The sequence below is a fragment of the Dasypus novemcinctus genome, chromosome 17, assembly GCF_030445035.2.
Source record: "Dasypus novemcinctus isolate mDasNov1 chromosome 17, mDasNov1.1.hap2, whole genome shotgun sequence".
In the NCBI taxonomy this organism is placed as follows: domain Eukaryota; kingdom Metazoa; phylum Chordata; class Mammalia; order Cingulata; family Dasypodidae; genus Dasypus; species Dasypus novemcinctus.
The window spans coordinates 49,695,257-49,716,723 of NC_080689.1; the positions used below are offsets into that span (position 1 = coordinate 49,695,257).

Below are 21,467 nucleotides of genomic sequence, written 5' to 3' on the forward strand. Positions count from 1 at the left end.
CCAGATGTATGGAGCTGTCTCTCTTCCTCTGTATTCTTCTGTGTATCTACTTCTATGTGTCTCCTGATTGAGTGTCCCTTTATATAGCCCACGAAGGGGGAGGGGACTCAAACTGAGTCAACCTAATGGCATAGTGGAATCAAAGCCCTAATCTTAAAATAACTTAATCAAAAGCAGCTCAGCTGAATCTAAAAGAAACAAAGGGCATCACACCCAGAGGAACAGACCACTTTACAAACAATATCTTTTTTTTTTTGGAATTCATAAATAATATCAATTGCTACAACTTGTAAAACTATTTGATTTTTTAAATTTTTACATGTTTAAAACTATTTACATGACTTAAAAAACTATTTTCATGTATTGCTTTGATAAAAATAAATTTTAACTTTAAAAAAAATAAAGAAAGTGAACAAGAGATAAGAGAGGGAAAATAAGTATAGATATAATTGCTTCATTGAGAAGATTGGACTTGATGAGGTATAAACAGCAAACAGCTTTAATTTTCTTAAATTATTGCTCTCAATCATTTTCCAGTTGAATTTCATTGCCCAGTTACTTAATGAAATATTGAGTAGATTTCATAGCTTTCTGGTTACTTTCAGTTATTAAAAGTCAATCCAATTTAAAAATCCATTCTCATTAAGAATTTAAATCTCATTTCCACCTACCTCTACATGGCGACTGGGAGAGGTCTGTTTCTTCCCCATTCTTCCCATTTGGAGTGGAGAGGGGATGATAGAGTGGGGATCTCTTTTACTGACATCCTCCTCCTCCCTCTTCATGACTAGTCCTCTGGGGTCAGTAGTGGGAGAGGGAAAGGGGAAGAAGATCCTTGCGGCCTCTGTTGCTTTTCTCTACCTCTCCAGCTACCTCCTCTTGGTCACAGATGTCCTCTGTGTGGCCAGCATCCTAATAGTAGCTCTGTCTGGGGCACGTGTAGGAGTTCCTTAGGGGACCCTGAAAGACCCTCCCCACTGCCAGTAGCAATCCCAAAAGTGGGAAATCTGGCTTTAGCTCAGATCTCTTCCACCCCTCAACTCCCACTGCCCCATCCATACCCTACAACCTTGTTTGGTGGGCTCAAAAATTTTCTCTGGGTTCCCTTGACCCACAGAAGCCTAACACTCCAAATAGCAGAGAACAGGCTGCCCCACTGCAACCTCCTCTCTGCCCTGATCTCCCACTACTTCCCTTCTCCCCCACTCAAATGGACAGAGGGAGACAGACACCCAGCTGGAGAAGGGATGCCAGTGTCCCCCACTTATAGTGACAAGTGAATCTCTGGAACCACCATAACTTGCTCTGAGAGAAGGAAGAGAAGATGCACAACTCTTTGGGATCAGGGAAATCGTTTCTTAACTGGAAAATATTATCATGTTTGCATGCTGATGGGAATGACTCAACAGAGAAGGGAATAATGATGCAAAGGAAGAGGATAATTGCCAGAGCAAGTCCTTGGGTAGACAAGAAAAGATGGGACCACGGGACAAAGAGTACCTGCCACAGGAGCAGGGATAGGACATTTCATTGTTACTGTCCGCAAGGCAGAACAAACATGACTGCCATTGCAGGTGAATTTGGAAATTTTGAGATCATTCTCTGTTAATTGTTTCTATTTCCTCAGTGGCGAAAGAAGGATCCAAACCAACAGCTAAAAGTAAGAAGGAGAAGGGTGATATTGAAAGTGTGATGAGAGAGGAAAAGGGGTAATATAGTTATCTCTGGGAGGAAGAGAATAACTTGCCTATGGCGTTGTGGCAAGACAGCTGGGCAAGGCTGCAGGCTCAGGGGAGTCCCCACAGTCATCTCAGTTGTGTGGTTTCCTCCATCCACATCCAGCAGCTCAGCAGCAGGCAGGGAATGAAGGGTGCTGGGTTTAATCAGAGTTGAGATTTTGCCAGGGGAATATGAAGGGAGAGAGGGGCAAGAGAATTGACCATTATGGAAGGACATGATTTTTTTTAGGTATTTTTTTTAGGGATGAATCATGCAATCCTAGCATGTCCCCAGACATGCCTCAATTTAACATATTTCATTTTGATCATGATCTGTTTTCTCTCCCTCTCCTTCTGCCCTTATTTATGACCATAGCTCCGTCATGGGCCACCCGGAAGCCCAGTAGAAGCCTTTTCTCTCCAACCAACCCCCTAACTCCTTTCCCATTGGCACTTTCCACCACCACCATGGCTGTGTTCTGATTTTTCTGTTGACTTTTCCATGCATCATCTTAGAATTGTGAGCAGGCACGGTTAAGTTTACAAGGGAAGGGTGTGATCACCATGCTCTTCACAGGGAAAGAGTGGCAGCCACAGAGAACTAGTCCAGACTGCCAGAGTGCACACAGCCAGAGGGAGCACCTTGTTTTGTGTGTGTCTCCCATGAGAGTACAGTGATCCGGGACCTGCCTTGCCTGAGAGGATGGCTAAGGCAGGGCGATAGCTAGCTCTCGCCATGCACTTAAAACCTCAAAAACTCATAAAAAATTATGGAACACTAATCTGCCAAGAGGATTGGATGAATTTGTTTCATGCACTTGCTGTGCATTCTGTGTCTGTATTTATTTATTTATTTATCCCCCACCCCTTGCGGCTTGCTTGTAGTCTGCTCTCTGTGTCCATTTGCTGCATACTTTTCTGTGTTTTTTGTTTTGTTTTGTCTCCCTTTTTGTTGTGTCACCTTGCTGAGTCAGCTCTCTGCGGCGCTTGCCGGCAAGCCTGCTTTCATAAGGAGGCCCCGGGACGCAAACCCAGGGCTTCCCATATGGTAGACGGGAGCCCAACTGATTGAGCCATAGCCGCTTCCCACCCCCATCAATTTTTAGTTCAACACATGGGCACCCAGAATAAAAACTGCTTTCCAGTCTCTTCTGTGGCTAGGTGTGGCATACTTACCTTCACTTTTCCTCTTCGTCCATCCTGCTCTTTGAGTGGTAAAGGAAATAGGTGCAAGGAGCCAAGGTCTCTGGATGAGCCTTGGAGAGCAGAGCCAATGGACCTGCCCTGGATCATCTACCTTCACAAGAGGAAATAAACTTCTCTCTTGTTTAACCCACTGTTTTGGGGGGGTAGGGTGGAGATTACATTACATGCATCTCAAACTGTATCCTCATACCCTCAGCCTTCCCTTTTTGAATGTAGCAGACATGCACAAAACACCTAATTCATCCTGCTTTGATATTCCCACCCCTTCATTCCATTTTTAGATCCATTAGTGATAAGATTGTCACCCTACTGATTTTCTCCTTAACAACAGAGAATTGAACATTTATATCTAAGATAAGAAAGAGTCTTCTTTCTGAAGTCTGGTGTCTACAAATGCAATGACTAGATCCTATCCCCAAATGTCTGATGATAAAATGAATGTCTTTAGGTAAGTCAAATAGCAAATACTGGAGAAATTGAACAATAATCTCTGAATGGTACTCTTTGAACAGAACTTGTTGTGTTTAGTTCTGATTATTCCAATAGAAGTCATTTCCCTTTCAAGATGCCATCTTGCCCCTTCCCCATTTGTATTGTTATTGCTAAACCACCCAATTTTAATTATCATTTAATTAACTTTATCTACAGTTGAGTGCCCCCCTTCTGTTGGAAAGCATATTTTATATAAGCCAAACCATGGGTAATTACCTACCAAAAGCAGATTTATCTAAATTCCCACTGAAACTAGATGAGGCAGTTCTGTTAAGTCATAAAATCATTCAAAATTGGATCCAGTGAAAAAAAAAGGTCAGCATTGAATTTGAATTTATAGAATACCAACAACATTATAGTTACCATGGAAATCAATTCTTATCCATATTCTCTCTTTGGGAGTATAGAATCTCCATTCTAGATTCATCTTCTAGGAATGTATAATGTGGCAGATAACAGGCAGGGCCATCACCACTTCTTCCCAGCCCCCATTGCCTCACCTTCCTCTACTACAGAGACTGGAAAAAAAATGAAAACTCATTGTTTCAGCCCCACCCCTCCTTTGCTATAAGGAGAGACCATATGACACAGTTCTGGTCATTGAGACATATTTAGAAATCCCCTATTTAAATATAAGACTTAAAAATCTTTACGCTTATTTTCTACTGGACAAATTGCAAGTCTTGCTTTCTCAATCGTATATTTTGCTTAAAGATTCAATATGCTACAAACCTTAAATAAAAGTTTAATTCACTCCTCAAGGTGCCTTTAAGGCAGCTCATTTTTACCCTGAGGCTAACCAGGGATAGAATCAATAATTAACACAGTCAGAGGTTTGTGGCTCCCTAAATAATGTTTTGCTTCCCTACCTTGAAGAGAAGGAGAACAGAAGGATTTGAGAGAAAGAGGAGGAAAGATGTGCCAACTGCCACTTGGTACAGATGAAAAAAGGAATCCCTGAAGTAGATAGAAGGAGATGAGCAGAAAGGGAAGATGTTCTTCAGCATAAACTTGAGGTGCCCCTCCATTTTGAGGTGACTTGTCACAGGATGATATCCGCACAGTTGGGAAGCATGTCAGTGAGGGACTGTGTCAGCCAGAAGACTGAGCAACCATCATGGCCAAAGCTCTACACAGAGGCCTCTCCACCCATCTTCTCTGAACTCCAGGTCCCTTGCTTGACATGTAGTTCTTTCTTGGTAATAATAATAATAAGCTAACATTTATTGAGTGTGCTTACTTCGCCAGGGGACTATACAAATCACCTCATTTAAATCTTACAAGATCACTGTGAGGTACACAGTATTATTATTTGCACTTTACAGATGAGGAAATTGGGCAAAACAAAAGTTTGGATAATTCCCCCAAGGTCACACAGATAACAACTGGCAGAGCCAAGATTTGAACCCAGATAGCCTGGCCCTAGAGCCTCTTACTTTACCACTGCTTTGTGCTACTTCTTGAAATACTTTAGATAATTTTTCCCTCTGGGTAGTATTTCAGACCCTGGCTAAAAATGTTTTTATCTAATACCCTCTCTTGCATCATCCTGGATTGTTTACTGAGGAACAACTAATATGTGTGTGTGTGTGATTATACAAATCGAATATCTTTCTATTTTATTGTTATATTAATTATGGTAACTTAAGCAGCTTGTACATATACATCCTCAAACTCATTTGCCTAATACAATGGAAGTCTACTTCTTGCTAAAGTCAAGTCCACAATAGGTGTTCCTAATCAGATGATGACTCTCCCCCAAACTTCCATCTTATTGGCTCCTCCATCTGAGAAAATCATGGCTTCTAAGGACTTCATGCTCTTCTGCATCAAGCTGGAAAGAGAAAGTGAATGGAGATTCATCTGTTGGGGATAGTCATGGGCCAGGCCTAGAAATGGCACACATCACATGGACTCACACTCCATTGACTAGAATTCAGTCATATGGCCACAGCTAACTGCAAAGGAGGCTGGGAGATGTCAACCAGTTGTGTGCCTGAAGAGATGAGGAAATGCGTTTTGAGTGAACACATGGAAGTTTCTGCCATAATAACCTTCCCACCTGTGATGGTTTGGAGCTGTATATACCAGAAAACCAAGTTCTTACACTTAATCCATTTCTGTGGGTGTGAACCCAATGTAAGTAGAACTTTTTGATGAGTTTACTTCAGTTAAGATGTGGCCCACCTCAAACAGGATGGATCATAATCCTATTACAGGAGTCCTTTAGAAGCAGAGTGAAATTCAGATAGACAGAGAAAGCCACCAGGAGCAGCCAGAAGCTGAAATTCAGTGGAACCCAGACAAGAACAGAGAGGCAAGGAGAGGTTGCTATAGTCATTGCCATGGGACAGAGGAGCCAAGGAGCAAGGATCAACAGCAGCTAGCCCCAGAATGTCACAGTTTTTAGGGAGAAAGCATTGCCTTGATGATATCTTGATGTGGATATTTTCCCACCTCAAAACCATGAGCTAATAAATTCCCATTGTTTAGCCCAACCTGTTCAATTTTATTTGCTTAGGAAGCCAAGGAAACTAAACATCACCCAACAATACATTTGTATAGGCAATGTTTTCACAGTTCTTCTGAACCAGAGATTTGAATCATTGCAAGATAGCCTGGGTAGATAGAATGGGCCACCAACACCTTACGATTTTCCCCAATACTCCTCTCCATTACATCTATTATTATCCACTCTTATGCCTTTAGATTAAATAACCACAAGTAATATGAGACAATTTGCAACTTTCACTGATTGATCCCACAGAGAGATATCAGCTAAGGTCCAGACAACGTAACTGAACATAGGTTCCCTAGCTATTAACACTTTTGTGAAGCTTATATTTTAATACCATGGTGGGCAAACTTTATCTCTGACAGATCAGATCAGAATCTCAAGTGGCAGGAAATGGGGTCATGGTCGCAGCCCTTTTCTGTTTAATTTATACTTTAATAGTCTGATAAATGTGTTAGGTTAACTGAATTCTTGCTTATATGACATACTAGATAAAAAAGCGGATGATAATGGGGTCTCTCTACCAAAACTAGGAATGATCCCAAAAAGCAATTGGTCTATCTATTGTCAGAAGAAGATTTATTTCCTCTAGTGAATAAATTAAGGTCTGCCTTTTAAAACACATTAACAGAATATGATTACTTTAAAAGAAAAATCCCATTATTTAAAGCTTAACATGGTATATATACATAAACTGAGTTGATCCTTGCTATAAGCATCTCTTGCATATATGCCAAAAATATGTATGTATGCAATTAAGGATCAGTAAACAATATGAAAAAATAAAGAGTAATTTTTATGTCCAGGCAAAATGATTTGGGGTGACTTTTTTTCTCTTTTCAGAGTTTCCTCTAATATTTTTACATAATATTCTGATTTTTTATAATATTTTGCAAAAAATGAAGGAAATGGAGAATACTTTTCCCTCCCTTAATATAGCTGTAAGAAGTCTTTCATTCTTCATTGAGAATCAGTTGTTATTTCAATCTCTTTGGCAAAATTAGCAGTTCTCAAGTGAAATATAGGGTTTTAGAAAGTTTTATTTCCTGATAAGGACTAAGGGAAATTAAATTTCTTGAGTGAGAAAAGAACGCTTTCCTAGAGGACATTCAAACACTGGTCAGTCTTTTCCTAACTCTGAGAATGCCCAAAGCCTGCTACCTTGACCAGCACTTTCATTATTAAGAAGCTGAGAGGAGGGTACTCTTTGACTTAGAGAATATTTTATTGGCAGAAGCGCCTTTCTTTAAATATTCATTATGTTCAGCGTTCCCTGTCACCTCAGGGATTTACTCAGAACTCTAAGAATGTCTGTTTTGCATCCTTAGGCAAAGGTTAGCTATTTTAGGGGGTTTGTGTATGTGATGTGCTTTCCTCTGGACACCATAATTCTGCCTCTGAAAATTCCTTTATCGAAAAAATAAATAAATAAATAGGAAGTCTATTTTTCTGCAAGGCCTGAACATCTTTGAGGTTTTTAAGCACATCACTGAGTATCAAAAAAGTGTCACTTGTGTCCAAGCCCTTGATTTCCCAGACTCATTAAAACATATGCCTTCATTACCTTACTTGGGTGAAACTTAAAACCCAACAAGACTTAGGGGTAAGCCTTTCCAGCTCCCCCTCATGAATTCAGGGCTCTTTCTTTCTCTTATTTTATTCTGATAATTTGATTGAAGACATATGCAAAGAGTTATTATAGTTTTTTATATCCAGTGTTCATAACTCGGTATCTATTTCCATCCAATCCTTTACATACAGCAGAAGATGATACTTAGGGTGGAGACTATGTCCTGGACATAGGAAACATAATGCAGAATCAAAAATAGGAATTCAGGGAAACGGACTTTGGCCCAGTGGTTAGGGCGTCCGTCTACCAAATGGGAGGTCCGCGGTTCAAACCCCGGGCCTCCTTGACCCGTGTGGAGCTGGCCATGCGCAGTGCTGATGCACGCAAGGAGTGCCCTGCCACACAGGGGTGTCCCCCGCGTGGGGGAGCCCCACGCGCAAGGAGTGCGCCCGTGAGGAAAAGCCGCCCAGCGTGAAAAGAAAGAGCAGCCTGCCGAGGAATGGCGCCGCCCACACTTCCCGTGCCGCTGACGACAACAGAAGTGGACAAAGAAACAAGACGCAGCAAATAGACACCAAGAACAGACAACCAGGGGAGGGGGGGAAATTAAATAAATAAATGAATCTTTAAAAAAAAAAAAAAAAAAGGAATTCAGACCTGACAGCATATGAGGAAAATGCCCCTATTTTTTATTGGGAGACAATTCTTCATGGGTCCCTCATGTCTCTGCACATCTTGCGACAGCTATTACAGCTGTTATTCCAGGTGTTTAAGTGAACAACTTTGAAGATAGAGATGGCATCTCCTTCCAGAACAAAGGATAGATTTGTTCCAGGACAAAGCTTGGGCAGGTTTACAAGCAATCCCCTTGTAAAATTGGTGGTTTCCCCAAGTTCATGGTTTCTCAACTTTGACACAGACTCACTGTGTGCACAGCATTTGTCCAAATCTGTCTCTGCATCACCCGTGTGGGACTTGGGGAACAAGAGGGATAGGTGAGGCCATAAAGCCCACACTACTTACTGTGCCATAAGGAAGAAAGAAAGTCCTTTGTTTCTGACCCAGGAGGTTCATGCATTCTCCTAACATCCAGGAAACTGTGGCAGACTAACTTGCTCCCTTGAAAGTAGGGTAAATCTCAAAGCCTTCACAAATTCTAGACTCTTCTAATAAGAGGCAGCTCACTGTTAGGATGGGGGCCCTCCTTAACTACAGTACAAAGAGTTTTTATTTCACAAGCAAAAGAGATAGATATGCATATTAATGTGTGCCTTCCACTCAAATGTACTTATCTCTGATAACTTGCTATAGTAAACCATCCCCTGGGAAGCAGATATGGCTCAAATGATAAGGCCTCTTTCTACCATATGGGAGGACCCAGGTTCAATCCCTGGGACCTCCTGGTGAAAAAGAAGAAAAAGCGTGCCTGTGCGGTGAGCCAGTGCCCACACAGTAAGCCAAGTGCCTGCACGAGTGCCCACATGGTAAGCCAAATGCCCATGTGAGTGCCCATGTGGTGAGCCAGTGCCTGTGCAAGTGAGTCACACAGCAAGATGATGATGCAACAAAAGAGAGACAAAGAGGAGTCAAAGTGAAGCACAGCAGAGACCAGGAACTGAGGTGGCACAGCTGACAGGGAACCTCTCTCTACACCAGAGATCCCCAGGATCAAATCCCTCTGAATCCTAGATGAGAAACATGAGAAGACAAAAAAAGAGAAATAGATACAGAAGCTCACACAGCAAATGGACACAGACAGCAAAAACAGCAGGGTGGAGAAAAATAAATAAATCTTAAAAAAAAAAAATCCACTACACTTACCAGGCAACATAATTGATACTAACTTCACACAGACTCATTAATAATATTCCCTAAATGTCTTTAACAAATGCAACTCTGTTATAAACGCCAGCAATGTGGACTAGCTACAGACTTACCTTTGAAAGGAGTTTTCCCAAGAGGAAGAGCTGATGTTGCTCTCATAAAGTAGACCAGAGTTCCTCAGGAAAAAAGACTGTATTTCAGGGAAGCAGATGTGACCCAACTGATAGAACATCCACCTACTATATAGGAGTCCAGGGTTCGATACCCAAGGCCTCCTGACCTGTGTGGTGAGCTCGCCCACACACAGTGCTGCTGCATGCAAGGACTGCCATGCCACACAGGGGTGTCCCCTACATAGGGGTGCCCTGCATTCAAGGAGTGCGCCCCACAAGGAGAGCTGCCCTGGGTGAAAAAAGTACAGCCTGCCTAGGAATGGCACCACACACACACAGAGCTGATGCAGCAAGATGACACCACAAAAAAGAGACACAGATTCTGGGTACCGCTGACAAGAATACAAGGGGACAAAGAAAAACACACAGCTAATGAACACAGAGAGCAGACAGTTTGGGGGGGGGCAGGAAAGGGGAGAGAAATAAAACAAAATTTTTTAAAAAGTTATATTTTTTTTAAAAGTTGTTAAATTTTTAATCTTCACAACAAATCCAAGACATAAGTAGCATAATTAAGTTCATTTTTCAGATGGTAAAACTTGACTAGGTTACACAAAACTGTTTACTACAGAGGTTGTAGAGATTTTCATCCTATCATCAGGATATACAAGTCCTTATTCCTCCACATCTGTACTAACACTTGAAATTATCAGACTTTCAAATTTTTTCCAGTATGGTGAGTGTGAAATGAAATCTCTTTGTTTCATTTTTTGCATTTCCTTGGTAACTAAGGAGCAAAAACATCTTTTCATATGTTTAGTCTTCATTTTTGGTTCCCCCTTTCTAAAATACCTGTTTATGTCTTTTGCCCATCTTTACTTTTGGATTTTTTCTCTCTTTCTTATTGATTCATAATATATCTTTATATATTCTGGACATTCTTTTATCAGTTAAATGTGCAAATAGCATTTCCCAGTTTGTGGCTTTTCTTTTTGCTCTCTTTATGGTTACTTTGGAGGAAAACAACTTCCCAATTGTAACATAATTTACTTTGTTTATCATTTCCTTTATGGTCATGTTTCTCTTGTATCTTATTGTTTAAACCTTTCTACATCATTTCTGTTTATAAGAAGCATAATAAAATCTGTAGCCTCTTGTCTTTTAATACAGGAATTTTTAATTTATTTACATTTATTGTTATTGATATATTTAGACTATTTCTATTGCTTAATTGTCTTATTTACTATTTTCCATCCTCCTGGTTAGTTTCTTCTTTTCCTTCTTTTCTGCATTCTGTTAGATTGATAAACTCTTCTAAATTCACTTTAATTTTGAAACTTAAAAATTGTATATCCATTTGTTAGGCTACCTTAAATATTTATCATACATTCTTAACCATAATTTTAAAAATATGTCTAACACTAGTCCATATTTGTATCCTCTTCCTGACTATAAAAAGGAATTTAACAATATACAAAACAAAATTGGCAAAATGTTGATTATTGTTAAAGCTGGGTGATGGGTGAAGTGTTTTAATGGACTTGACATACTTAAGTACCCATTGAACACCTCCTACACAGAGAGAGAGAGAGAGAGAAATACAGGCATACTTCAGAGAGATTGTGGGGTCCAGTCCAGACAACCACAATAAAGCAAATATTGCAATAAGGCAAGTCACATAAATTTTTTTATTTCTCAGTGCATATAAAAGTTCTAATATACTGTAGCCTATTAAGTGTGCAATAGCATTATGTCTAAAGAAAAATGTACATACCTTAATTAAAATGTAACACAGAGACAAGATGTGAGCACATGCTGTTGGAAAAATGGTGGGATAGACTTGCCCTGTACAGGGTTGCCACAAACCTTCAGTTTGTAAAAGAACCACAATATCTGCAAAGTGCAATAAAGTGAAGCACAATAAAATGAGGTATGCCTATAGCAAGATACACAGAGAGACCATCTTATTATTGAGTAGACTTTAACAGTTTTAACCTTTTTTTATAAAAACATGCAAAATTTTGTTTTATGAGAGATTTTTCAGCAACAGGAATACATTTCCAAATACATTTTATCAATGTATAATACATGTCCTGTTTTTTGTTTGTTTGGTTGGTTATTTTGGATTTTTTATGCCAGGCTTTCCCTCTGGGTTTACTTTTCTTTTTGTTGGAGAATATCCTTAGTAGTCTCTTCCATGAGAATTGGTGGTAAATTCCCTTAGATCTTATATACCTGAAAATAATTTTATTTTATTCTCACTCCTAAGTGATAGTTTAACTGGGTGCAAAATCTAGGTTGGTGGTTAATTTTCCTCAGCACTTTCATAATATTACTACTTTGCCTTCTGACATCTTCCCTTGCTGATGAGAAGCCAGCTGCCCACTTTGTCATTCCTTTGTAGAAAATCTGCCTTTTCCTCTGGCTGCTTTTAAGATTTTCTCTTTATTGCTGATGCACTGTCATCATAATGTGCATACAGTGTGTTTATTTTCCTATATCCTGATTGGTATTTAGAATGCACTTTCATTTAAGTATGAACATATCTCTTCAATTCTAGAAAATTTTAAACTATTATCTCATGAAATGTTGATTTTCCATCTTCCCTCAATTCTCTTCTTCTGGAACCCCTATTAAATATACCAGAAGTCTTCGAAATGTATCCTTCACATCTTAACTGATTAGTTCTATTTTTATTTTCCTCAAGTGTTTTTCTATACTGAATGCTGGGTGAATTCCTTGGTATTCTTTTCCATTTTACTAATTCTCTAATTCCTTTTGGTCTACAGTTTATCCCAGCTATTAACTTCTCATTCAAAGATTACGTTTTTTTTCATTTCTGTCTATTTTTGTTTCTTTTATAGATCTTATTGCTTAATTTATCCTTTCGAGGAAGCAGCATTTAAGTTGAGAAAGTAGAAGCCATGTGAAGAGGCAGGTGAGGAGCATTTCAGTCAGAGGGAATAGCTTTGGGACTGGAGTAGTCTAGTATTCCCACACACACAAAACTCTGCTCTTTAACCAACATTTAATTTCAACCTGTCTCTCATGTATTCACAGCTGATTATAACTCTGCATGTTGAATGAATCTCAAGGCTTTTGGTGGGAAGTGGATTTGGTTCAACTGATAGCGTCCACCTACCACATGGGAGGCCCAGAGTTCAAACCCAGGACCTCCTTGACCTGTGTGATGAGCTGGCCCATGCGCAGTGCTGATATACACAAGGAGTGCCGTGCCGTGCAGGGGTGTCCCCTGCTTAGGGGAGCCCCACATGCAAGGAGTGCACTCTGCAAGGAGAGCTGTCCCACATGAAAAAAGCACAGCCTGCCCAGAAATGGCACTGCACACATGGAGAGCGGACACAACAAGATGACGCAACTAAAAGAGACACAGATTCCCAGTGCTGCTGTCAAGAATATAAGCAGACACAGAAGAACACACAGCGAATGGACACAGCGAGGAGACAACTGGGGCGGAGGGGAAAGGGGAGAGAAAATAAATAAATAAAAAACGAACAAACAAACAAATAAATAAAAATAAAGGCTTTTAGTGATGTATCCATCACACTCATTACATAAGTGTGGGGTGTGAACAAGATGGAGCACAGCCCCTCATTGTGTTTGACTTGTCTAGATATCACTAAGTGCCCACACTCTGACTTACAGAAGCTTTACTTTTTTTTTAGGAGGTACAAGGAATTGAACCTGGGACCTTGTACATGTGAAGCATGTGTTCAACCACTGAGCTATACCCACTCCACAGAAGCTTTACTTTTATTAATATTAAGGTCAAAAAGCATTTTTGACACCTGATATTACATGTAGGCTGTGATATTCTGCTGGTCTGAGTTGACCTTTTTATTCAAGGTTATTTTCTAGTTACAAAAAAGCTTTTTGACCTTGAATAAAGGGGAGAAATGGAAAAGACAAATGAGTTTATATGGCTATGAGTCTCCAAAAAAGAGTTGGGAGGTCATCAGAGGGGTCGCTCTTATGCACGCCAAGGCAGGGTCCCAGAGACAGCCAAAGTAGATACAAGCCCAGGTACTGGTTCTTCTGAGGGCTACAGAGACCCACAGGTTCTATGGTCATGGCAGATGGAGTTCAGTGCCATGTCAGTTGGCCGTACTTTGGAGTTTGTGTTCCTGAGTGTGATGGAGTTGAACTCAGATGTGATCTTTGTTCACAAGCCTCTCCTGTTACTTTTACTAGGGTTTGGTGTATGCTCAGGGGACCTGAATCTCTGGACTGACCATGTGATAGCCAAAACCTGAGCCTCAACAGATCTGCAACTCCTACCCTCTGGTTTACTGGACTTACCCCAGCCAGCTAGCAGGGAGGTGAAGAAGGTCAACCACCACACCAGGGAGCCAAGAGTGCCTACAACTGCAAGCAGGAAAATTGCATCCATCCAACACCATGTCTAGTGTTCATCTTCCTCATTTCTCACAGTGCTTCTTCTAAAGTAAGAAATATTGAGATAAAAAAAAAAACTACCTTTTATTAAGCTTTAAAATTATAACTTGCTTTTGAAATTCCTGGACAAAGTAAAAGTAATGTTAAGTTTTTCACATTTTCACATTTCAGAAGAACTATCATAATTTGGGGTTTGACTAATTCTCGTAAGTCTCCTTTTTGGATGAGTTAATTCAAATACTTAGAAAAAAAAGAAAGAAAGTGCCTTGAGTGTGATATTAACTTCCTTCAAGAGAAAAACATCCTATGTAAGTGGAAATGTTTCTCAACAAAGAACCTGCTGTTTCCAATTCAATATTTTGCTTCAACTCACTACCAAATGCCAATATAGAAAGAATGTCTAATGCCAAGGACATCTATGGTTTGCTGAGCCAACAGATCAAATAAGTTAACATGAAATAAAATTCCTATTTTAAATATTTCTTTCATTTGCTTAGAAGCAAGGTATGGGAATAGATAATTTCAACAAAATTAAAATTTAAAATAAATACAATTTTTAAGATAGGATGAAAGTTGACATTAGTGACCTTCCCGTATATTTGTGGCTTCCCATGGTAAATAAGGGCTGCAGAATCTGGCCTCTGCCATCTCCTCCAACACCACCCATGACTATGCCCCTTGCTAATTCTGTTCTGGTTGTAAGTCTTCTCTTAGCTTCTAGAGCAGACCAAGCTGTTTCCCATCATGGGGCATTTGAATTTGTTGTATTCCTTACCTGGAATAGTCTTCTGCCTCTTCTCATTTTAAATACCACCTCTTCAAAAAAAGCCTTTCCTGACCACCCTTTCCAAAGTAGGTCACCTTTCTTATTCCCTGTCACCGCACTCTTTCCTGCATGGCACAAATCACAGTCTGAAACTTTCTTATTTATTGGTCATTGAGGATCTGTTTCCCCACCCCAGAACATAAACCCCACAAAAGCAGGAATCTATTCATCTTGTGCTCCATCGCTAGACCTATGTGCCTGGTACAAAAGTCTATCAGCCAGTGACAGTTCCTGATGCAGCCACCTCAGATTGAGAAAATCACCAATAAATGCCAATATGCCTAGATGGATTTCAGGCAGAATTTGCCATGTAATGGAATGTAGGATATTCTGGGAGCCACAAACCTTTGGGTTAGATTATTCATTCATTTCTGAAAATATTTGTTTTTGGTTTAACTCTGCATAATGATCACTAGAGGGCGACATAGCCAAATACTATATACTCCGAAATTCAAAGATTTTCAGAGAGAATTTTAGAAGTCCTGCAGCCTAACCCTCCTCTCAGCTTCCCTGACAAATGTCAATGCAGTTTCTTTTAAAACAAACAAAATTATGGTGGAGAAGTCACTCCACGTGGACAGATGACTCTGTGGCTGGGCAGTACTCTTGTTTAGAAAGTCCCCTTTCTTGTTGACCTCGCTGTAACTGCCCCTCATGACCTTCCTCCTCACCAAAATCATCAAGAAATGGATACTACCTTAGGCCCTAGCCTGAGCCTCACTGTCCAGAGTATTGTTTAGAATCTTGTACGCAGCCAATCCCAGCATGCCACATACACTTCTCAACCTTTGCCATTGCTCCATATGGGAAGTCCCAATTTTTCTCTCCTTTGACCCACTGGCCCACTGCTCTCTCCCCCAAGCTTCACATTTTGCCTTGTTCCACAGTAAATGTACTCCCCAACATTGTCATCTCCCTCTACCCTAAAAAGACCTTCCATCCTCTTGCCTCCATGAAAAGTTGTCCTGATGGTATCCATCTCCAGAGAAGGTGCTAGATCTCCAAGGTCCAAGTACCATAGGCAGGATTGGCATTCATTTGGCTGCCAGTGCCACTCTCAAAGCATCACTTCTCCTGCTTTGAGATTTGTGCTTCCTGCTACTCCCCTGTCACCACCCCTCTTCTGTATGGTTTCATTAATGTCGCCATCTCCCTACCCTCTTCATTCCACCCGCACCTGGAGCCTCACCCTGGTGTTCAAATTTACCTAGTAATTGTCTCTCCAGCTCACTCAGAAACACCTCCCACCATACTAGTCCTTCAGTCTCATTAAGATGTCTCCTGCATTTTCTCCCCATAGCACAAGCTTGTACATCTTTTCTTATCCAACCAAGATTCCCACTATTATTTTTTTAAACAGCTTTAATATCCTTATCCACTATCTCTCTTCCCAAACATTCCCTGGCCAAAACCCCAACTGGATAAATCTAACTATTCTCCTTTTCTACTCCTACACTAAGTACTGCTAGTGAACATAATAGCAAATATTTATTGACAACAACTTTATGAGGTACCATTATCATTATCCACATATTACAAATGGGAAAAGTAAGTAAGGATCAGAGAGAATGAGTAAATCACCCTATGCTACACAGCTAGTAAGCCAGACAATCTGGCTTAGTCAAATATCTTTAAATATATACAATAAAAATGGATACAATTTTGGAGAGAAACTGACAAACTAAATATCAAAGTGAGAGATTTCAGTACACTTCTTTGAATTATTGATAGGTCAGACATTCAAAAACCTAGTAAAGATATAGATGATAGAGAACACACTTAGCAAGCCTGATAGAGCAGACATATATAGAACCCTGTACCTAACAATTAGACAAATGCACAGAGTATATTTTCAAAATTTGACAATGAACTAGAGCAGTAGTTCTCAAAAATTTTGGTGTCAGGACTCCTTTAATAAAGCCAAAACTTGATTCTTTAAAAGTACTAAGTAAAAGAGTCTCAGATAAACTAAAGCTGAAGGACTACATCACCACTAGACCTGCCCTACAAGCAAGGCTAAAGGTAGTTCTTCAGACTGAAACAAAAGTACAATACATTATGGTTCAAAGCAGCATAAAGAAACAAAGACCTGTGGTAAAGGCAATCATTTGGGTAATTTTAAATTCCAGTATTATTGTATTGTATTGTGTTGTTTGGTATGTAACACCACTTCTCACTTCCTACGGTGCTGAAATGCAAATGCATAAAAAGTAATGATAAATGTAGGTTTTTGGACATACAGTGTACAAGAAAATTGGTGGGGGGACAGAGGGGTATAGAATATGTATGCTACTGAAGTCAAGTGGGTATCAAGCCAAATATAACTGTTATATATTTAAGATGTTAAATTTTAACCCCATGGTAGCCACAAGGAAAACAGATGAAAAAGAGATCCAGATAGAAATGAGAAGATACTCAATATGGCACAAGACAGGAAAGCAAATAAATATAAAAGTAGCCTTTAACAGAAGCAAGGGACAAAAAAAGTATAAGATTTACAAAGGCTAAATAGCAAAACAGAAAGACCTATATTATCGATAGTGACTTTAAATGTAAATGGATGAAACCTCCAGTCAAAATGCAGATATTAGCAAGAAAGGGGGGAAAAAAATCTCTGCAGGAGACACAACTTAAAGTCAAAGATACAAGTAGGTTGATGGCAAAAGGATGGAAAAAATAAACCATACAAATAGTAACCAAAAGAGAGCTGGGGTAGCTATACTAATAACAGATAAAATAGACTTTAAGTCAAAAATAATTACAAAGGGCAAAGATGGTTATTAATACTGATAAAGGGAACAATTCAACAAAGATGTAACAATTATAAATGTCTATGTACCTAATAGCAGAGCCCCAAAATATGTGAAGGAAATACTGAAAGATTTGAAGGGAGAAATGGACAGTTCTACATTAATAGTAGGAGACTATAACACACACTTTCAATAATGAATAGAACATCTGTCAGAAGATCAATAAGGAAGTACATGAATTGAATGATACACTAAACCAATTAGACCTAACAGACACATACAGAACACAGCACCAAACAAAAACAGAACACACATTCTTCTCAAGTGCATATAGATCATCCTACAGGATAGCCCGTATGCAGGGTCATAAAACAAATCTCAATAAATTCAAAAATATTGAAATCATATAATGTATATTCTTTGACCACAACAGAATGAAGCTTGAAATCAATAACAAAGGGAGAACTGGGAAATTCACAAATATGTGGAAATTAAACAACATACTCTTAAACAACCAATGGGTCAAAGAGGAAATCAGAAGCAAAGTTAGAAAATATCTTGAGGCAAATGAAAATGAAAATATGACATAATAAAATTTATGGGGGCCAGCGCCGGCTGTTCTCCTGTCTTTCCCGGAGCGCTGCGGGCCGCTCCGGCAGGTGCTTTGCCCGGGCGCCTTCGTGCGCTCGGCCCAACGCCTTTGAGAGCCCCCTGCGAGCCGGCGGGCGGCGGCCCTCGCCGGGGACCCCCCAGCGGGCCCAGGGGGCAGGTGGGGCAGCATTTCCTTCTCCCACTGCTGCTGAGATAGCGGAAATTAATCGAATTCAGTATGAAATGGAATACAGCGAAGGTATTAGTCAGCGAATGAGGGTCCCAGAAAAATTAAAGGTAGCACCACCAAATGCTGACATGGAACAAGGATTCCAAGAAGGAGTTGCAAATGCTAGTGTAATTATGCAGGTTCCAGAGAGGATTGTTGTAGCAGGAAATAATGAAGATGTTCCATTTTCAAGACCAGCAGATCTTGACCTTATTCAGTCAACTCCCTTTAAACCTTTGGCGCTAAAAACACCACCTCGTGCACTTAGGCTAAGTGAAAGACGTTAGATTTTCTGGATTTAGAAAGACCTCCTCCAACCCCTCAAAATGAAGAAATCCGTACAGTTGGCAGGCTGAAAAGCGAGTGCTCTATGAGTGAAAATGCTGTTCGCCAAAATGGACAACTGGTCAGAAATGATACCATGTATGGCATTTCAAATATAGATACTTCAATGGAAGGAACTTAAAATGACATGGCTGTTGTAGATGCAACTTCATTAAGACGACAGATAATCAAACTGAACAGACATTTACAACTTCTAGAAGAGGAGAACAAAGAACGTGCTAAAAGAGAAATGGTCATGTATTCAATTACTGTACCATTCTGGCTGCTTAATAGTTGGCTCTGGTTCCGCCGCTAGAGGTAACCTCAGCTTTCAAGAATATTTGTCTCAACAACTGGAAATATAAAGAATTTGCAAACTTCTCTGTTTCCGTCTTTGCATTGTATGCTGTTTTATAGTCCAGATCCTAAAAATGTATTTCTTCCAGAAAGGAAGGGGAGGAGGAAGGACTTAAATTTGTAGAAGTAAAGTTATGTTTTGCCACTCAGCTGTACGTACTTCCACCCAGTTCTACAGAAAAAACGACTTAAAATTCTCCCTTTGCATGTTTTGTAAATAGGTGCCAGTTGTTTTTGAAAGGAATTCGTTCTTTGCCGCATCATTAGTTTTACACAACTAATTTTCTGAGTGGAGGAGAGAATGCATAGAGAATAGATTTAGAGAATATCTGTAAAAGAAAAACAATTCTTTATTTTGTCTTGTTTCTCAAATACTGTTAGAGTGAACATTTTGTTTATGGACATTTTTGCATCTGCAACTCAACATGAACACTTTTGAAGTCATTGTTTGAGGTCAGATGTAAGAAAACAAGCCACCTAATAGTTCATGATTATCTTCATTAAGCACTTGTACAGATTAAATTAAAATAGTTCCTAACATTTCAGCAGTCATCTAACATGTGCGCAATATGTGCATTATTTTCATTTTAGTTTTGCAGATGGTTTTCTATAATATAATGTTTTTACTAAGTTCATGTGTGAATGATTTTTAAAACTACAGAATAAGGTACAAATATAGTGTATTTAATAAACTGTCAAGCAAATAAAAAAATAAAAATAAAAATAAAAGTTATGGGATGCAGTGAAGGCAGTGCTGAGAGAAGTTTATAGCTCTACATGCTTACATTAAAAAAAAAAAAAAAGAGTTCAAATCAGAGACCTAACCACAAAACAGGAAGAACTAGAAAAAGAAGAGCAAACTAAACCCAAAGCAAGCAGAAGGAAATAACAATGATTAGAATAGAGATAAATGAAATAGAAAAAAATAGAATCGGCAAAAACAAAAGTTGGTTCTTTGAAAAGATCAACAAAATCCACAAACCTTTAGCTAGCCCTACAAAGAAAAAAAAAAAAAGAGAGGATACAAATAATGAAAATCATAAACAAAAAGGGGGACATTATTACTGACCTCTCTGAAACAAAAAGGACTATAAGTGGATACAATGAACAACTGTATGCTGATAACTTAGATAACCAAGATGAAATAGGCAAATTCTCAGAAACACACGAACCAGGTATATTGACTCAAGAAGAAATAGAAGAGCACAACAAACAAATTACTAGAAAAGAGATTGAATCAGTAATCAGAAACCTCCAAAAAAAGCCCAAGACTCTATGGCTTTACATGGGAATTCAACATAAGAAAATCAATAATTTAATATACCACATTAATAGGATGAAGGAAAACAATACATGATCATCTCAGTTGATGCAGAAAAGGCATTTGACAAAATCCAGCACCACTTCTTGACAAAAACATTCAGAAAACTAGGAATAGAAGGAAACTTCCTTAACATGATAAAGGGCAAAAATGAAAGACACACAGCTAATATTATACTCAATGGTGAAACACTGAAAGCTTTCCCTCTAAAGTCAGGAACAAGATAAAGATGCCCACTGTCACCACTACTATTCAACATTGTACTGGAAATTTTAGCGAAACCAGTTAGGCCAGGGGAAAAAAAGCATCCAAACTGAACAGGAAGAAGTAAAACCTCCCTTATTTGTAGATGATATGATCCTATATATAGAAAATCCTTAAAAATCCACAACAAAGCTCCAAGAGCTAATAAAAGAATCCAGCAAATAAACAGGGTATAAGATCAACACCCAAAAATCAGTAGTGTTGCTATACACAAGCAATGAACAATTGGAAGAAGAGATAAAGAAAAAAATTCTCACAATAGCAACTAAAAGAATCAATTATGTAGGAATAAATTTAAGGATGTAAAGGACTTGTATGCAGAAAACTATAAAATTTTGCTAGAAGAAATTAAAGAAGTCCTAAATAAATGGAAGGATATTCCATGTTCATGGATTGGAAGGCTAGATATCATTAAAATGTCAGTACTACCCAGTGGAATTTATAGATTCAACAACGTAATCCCAATCAAATTTCCAACAACCTTCTTTGCATAAATAGAAAAGCTAATCTCAAATTTATATGGAAGGGTAAGGGGTCCCAAATAGCTAAAGCCATCTTGAGAAAGAAGAATGAAGTTGAAGAACTCAGGCTTCCCAATCTTAAACCTTATTACAAAGCCATAGTAACCAAAACAGCATGGTACTGGCACAAGGACAGATATCTAGACCAATGGAATCAAACAGAGCTCAGAAATCAACTCTCAAATTTATGGCCAATTGATTTTTGACAAGGTGGCAAAGAACACTCAATTGAGAAAGAATAGCCTCATCAAGAAATGGTGCTGGGACATGTGGAGCTGGCCCATGCGCAGTGCTGATGCGTGCAAGGAGTGCCGTGCCTCGCAGGGGTGTCCCCCTCAGAGGGAAGCCCCATGCACAAGGAGTGTACCCCATAGGGAGAGCCGCCCAGCGCGAAAGAAAGTACAGCCTGCCCAGGAATGGTGCTGCACAC

General features: G+C 39.4%; 1 pseudogene; it reads left to right on the top strand.

Moving 5' to 3' along the window:
* The first annotated feature begins 18,208 nt into the window (after nucleotides 1–18,208).
* Nucleotides 18,209–18,946, top strand: LOC101441261 (mitochondrial fission factor pseudogene; annotated as a pseudogene).
* Nucleotides 18,947–21,467: the final 2,521 nt, after the last annotated feature.